The 4,722-nt window shown below is 35.4% G+C and overlaps 1 long non-coding RNA gene across 1 annotated transcript in view; it reads right to left on the bottom strand.

Moving 5' to 3' along the window:
* Positions 1 to 4,722, bottom strand: part of LOC110415465 (uncharacterized) — a 6,763-nt gene extending 2,041 nt beyond the window's left edge. The window contains exon 1 of the long non-coding RNA XR_016351153.1: positions 4,698 to 4,722. This is a non-coding gene — a long non-coding RNA (uncharacterized LOC110415465). The remainder of the gene's footprint in view (positions 1 to 4,697) is intronic.

The raw sequence follows: 4,722 nt of genomic DNA, 5'->3' as shown, positions 1-4,722 counted from the left end.
CCTGGCCAAAGGTCTAATCATGGTCAATCTTTTCTATGTATAGAACTTTTCTGCAAAAACAGCTTGAGGCAAACATTTATATCCTACAATAAATTTACTCTTGAAAGAGATTAAATGTGTCCCTATTACCTTCTTTAATGTGCATTGAATATGAGAAATGAATGTGCATTCCTTTCAACAATCTATAGGATGTTTTGCATTTCTTGTTTCTTTGCATAAATCACAATAATTATCTTCAGAATCATCTTCATCAAATAGAGTGACTAGTATAAGATTATGTCTATGATATTCATGTGTAATAAATGATGGAATCTCAAAACATCCGAAATGAAAATTTAAATCACATTGCACGCAACGACAAAAACTGTACTCATTGTGTTTAGCCTCAATATTCATATGACAAATGTTACATTGGTCAGTAACACCAGGGTAATTGTTTATTTGAAAATAAGTAGGATTGTGTTTATGGATCTCATGGTCTAGGGTGGGTTGGAGTCTAGAACAAAAAGCATGAAGGCTGAATTCGCACTTTTTGCAACAATAGGCAAGTGAAAAGACCACAAAGATTTCATATTTACAGGCATAGCAAAGTGACTTGGAGTTGTTGACCTTTTTCGTTGGCTGTATATAAAGAGGGTGTGACAAATGAAAAGGATGCCCTAAGATTTTGGTGGGTATCTTAATCAAGCAGGATTCATGGATGTAGAACTTTTTCAAACATTTAAAACAGCCGTAAGTCATTCCTGACAGATGCTTCTCACACCAACCACAATTGTAGTGTTTCTTTCCTGCTTTTCTATAGTTGAAGATACTCGTCAAGCGATCTTCATGGACGAAATGTGGAAGTATTCTCAACTCCTCATCAGATCTTTTGCCCTCTAATTTCTCCAGTGTCGTATCATTGGTGGAAGCAGCGCATGAGACATCAACTTTGAATTTACAATCAGTGCAACGATATCTGTAGCCTCGAGAAAGAGTGAAACATTTGTCGCAAATGAAATCATTATCGTAGTCGAAAAGAGTAAGGAGGTGTTGGGAATGGAGATGGGGTGAAATCCGAGGAGGCAGTCGCTTGTTTGCACAATAATAATGCAACCAGAACTGAGGGCAACTTTCTCACCTATAAGCGAACCCATGACCAATTAGCCGATGGCATTGATCACAACTTGCCTCTTCATTGTGGTAATAATCATACACCAAGTAGTGTTCATGAAGGAAAGGTTTGATGTCCATCCCAATTCTCGAACAGACAAGTATGGGGCAGATGGAGATCAGAGAGAATGAGAGAAAGAGAGAAAGAGAGAGTGGTGAAAGAGATGGAGCCCTGCAAGAGAAGTGTGTAATGTCCGAAAAAAGAAGAAGCTAAAACTGAGTCTAATTGCTCGAGGAAGAGGAAAAGAATCTGATTGAATAACAAGGAATACTTAACTTTAACACATTACAAAAGACTAAGTAGCACCATTCTACAAACGATATGAACTAATATTTATTTCACGAAAATGGAGAAAACAAATTTAATTAATGTAAAACGATAATTACCAATGGTAGAGAATATTTGAGGTTACTTTATCACTTTATTCTATTCTTCCTTGCTGAAGAAAAGAAGACGTAATTACAAGGAAGAGTTAAGGTCATAATTCTTTCATTGGTCAAAAGTGCAGAAGAATTATTAAAGGACTGTGAATGATAGCTCCTTCACTTCTTCTTTATATTCTGTTATTCTTTTGCTAGTCATATAACGAATTAGCATTGCTTTCACTAGAGTTAAAGGAGAGACCATATACTGCTTTGTTGAAATATCTTGTTTTACAAAGTGTAAAGAGGAGCAAATTAAGAATATGATACATGCATTTCTCTTCTTATTATTAAGTGATTAATGGGTCTTATATATATATATACATATATTATATTTTATTATTAGAAATTTCAGTGGATGATATAAAAGGTTAGTTTTTTCATATACATATAGTCTTCGTTTCTTTTTTTTTTCTTTTTTTGTGTCCTTTTGTCTATTGTTATTATCTTTCATGTATTTATTGTTGAGTGCTTTAGGGGCAGGGTATGAAACTTTTTGTGAAGATAAGAATACTCTTTATCACTTTAATAGTTTTTAATGATATATAATATTATGGTCTTGTTGTTTTTCGCCCGAGGCATTCCTATTGTTGTGTTTTAGATTTTTGTTTGGCTTGATTCTTGGATGTGTACTCATGTCCTTGGTTTTTCGATTGGAAAAGGGGCTTTTCTTTTGTATTAAGGCAGTTTCGCTGAAGTTGGGATCTTGGGCTAGTGAGTTTCTATTTTTTCTCTGTACAGCTAGCACAGGTCTTTAGGTAGAGAGCTTCCTTTTGTTTCGTCAGCTCAATTTAGACAAGGAAACTGCAATTGCACCTTGTGAAGCAGCCTACTTTTGTAATTGTATATATTCTTCTTCTTGCACTAAGCTAGATGTTTCATGCCGATAAAAGTCTTTAACAAACAGTTAGAGACTTTGGATGGCATGGTGACTTAGTATTAATAAAATCACCTTTTAAAAAATAAAAAATATCATACCATAAAGGTCTTGCTCATGCCTACAAGATATTTATACAAGTTCTTGTTTTTTCTTTGGCAAGATGCTTCAAACAAGTTTCATTAATTAGCGAAGTTTGAAAATTCTTTGCAAAATACAATAGCTAGCCCAAGATTGCTGATAAAGTTACAGCAGCTTTTCATTCCTAAATTTGGCCATAATACTGAAAACGATGAAGCACCATGTAGTAATGCTAACATGAGATGAAACAATATTTTCCTTCAAGTATGCAGCAAACAATATACATGCACTTTCCTTCAAGTGATAATAGTTTCCTTGATGGACTTCTACGCTTCAACTAGCAAAGCAAATACAGAACTAATTTTCTTAATCACTCTGCTGCTCTTCCATTCATTCCTTCATTGCTGGATTTTCATCGTCGCTTTGCAGCTCTTCTGTTGATTCATCTGTCAGCAATTCACTCTCAGCCTCGACAGAGGTGTTCTCAAAGTCTAATACCAAATTTGAGGATGGCTCTTCTGCTGGTGCTATTTCTTCCACCTGATAAAGCATGAATTTGCTGTTAGACTTGATTAATTTCATTGTTGTACTTTTCTAAGAAAAGAAATTACAAAGTTTAGAGTCGACTCATCTAAAGAATATGTCCATTAAAAAACTAAAATGTATGGTTGTCCAGAGATTACATGCATGTAGTTATGTGATGCTTATAATGCAGACAAATTATGTATAGGAGACCATGGACTAAACATACCATATTGTGCAGCACGCATTCGATGTGAGCGACAAATAATCCTTGACATTCTTCACAAAAGTAAACGTGATCTTTTGGATGTCTTTCTTCTTCACAAACATCACAAAAATATTTTCCTAAATCATCTTCTATAAAACAATCTTTAAGGGTGAAAGGGTGGATATGACATTTAGATTTAATGAAATGGGGGATAGAGACACATTCCAAATGAAAATTGAAGTCACAATGCACACAGCGATAGAAAGGCATACCACTAAAAGGTTTATTGCATTTATTACATTTGAAATGAATACCTCCTTTAGAGAATTTTTTGAATATACTGGTGCAGAGTTTTTGGAAATGTGTTCCAAAATAGAAAAGAGGATACTGGTGAGACTTGGATTCTACGGCTCGCGACAGGGAATTGGCACACGAAAGATGGAGGTTGATGTCTTCACATTGCCTACAATTATAGGCGATGTCAAATATATAGAATGAAGCACGACAGGCAAGACAGCATATGGTAGGGTCTGGCATTAAAATTGGGTGTAGGGGGTGTTCCGGATGAAATGGGAGTGCCATCTCCCATGGAAATCCAAGACAAGATTCATGAAGACTATAAAGGCAACGAAAGCATGTATAACTTATACCTAAAAGTGGTAGGCAGCAAAGGCTGCACCAACCGCTTTTATGGCCTTGGCTAAAATTGATGAAGGAAAGCTCGTGATCTTGTTGGAAAGGGCACAACTTTGACTCTCTGGCCATCTCTTTTAGCCATTGAACCTCGTTTTTAGGCTCTGTTAAAGTAAAACATTTCAAATCAAGCGTGAAACCGCACAAGTAGCAGACGTAGCCAAACTCAGCCGATATGTCTCTGCATTCACCACAATAAAATATCTCACCATCATAGAGATGGAGAGGATGCTGAGGGTGAAGAGGATGCAACACTTCATAGGACAATTTGGCGCAGCCATTGTGTAAGTAGTATTCACAACTTTCACAGCCATAAGCTTGGCGATAAATTTCCAAATTGCAAGCCTTGCAGAGAACATGAACATCTTCATTCTTTTCAATTACCTCATAGTAGCTTAGGGAATGTAGATGAGTAAAATGTTCAATTTGCCTCTGAGAAGAAGAAGAAAGGACAGAGTGAACATAATTTTTTTTTATTTTCACTACTGCTGTGTACCAACCTTGTTATTAAGTATTCATAAATGACAGGAATAATTAATAAAAATAAGAGAAATACAACAAAAAAAGGAAGACTATTAAAATTTTATGAGTTGCAATGATGAACATGTGTTATTTTATAATAAGGAAACAAAATTAAGGAAATTTAGGAATAAGGGAGTGGCCTTTGCCACCTGATAAAGAATTTTGTGATCTTCGTTTTTAGTGCTCCCAGTGATTTGATCTGTTAGTTCTTTCACATACCTCAAGATCTTGAGTTTGAGATTCT

This window comes from Theobroma umbraticum, unplaced genomic scaffold (assembly GCF_002168275.2).
Source record: "Theobroma umbraticum cultivar Fairchild unplaced genomic scaffold, ASM216827v3 scaffold_147.0, whole genome shotgun sequence".
Classification (NCBI taxonomy): domain Eukaryota; kingdom Viridiplantae; phylum Streptophyta; class Magnoliopsida; order Malvales; family Malvaceae; genus Theobroma; species Theobroma umbraticum.
The sequence above is the reverse complement of the archived record's forward strand: the minus strand, read 5'-3'. Positions and strand labels throughout refer to the sequence as shown.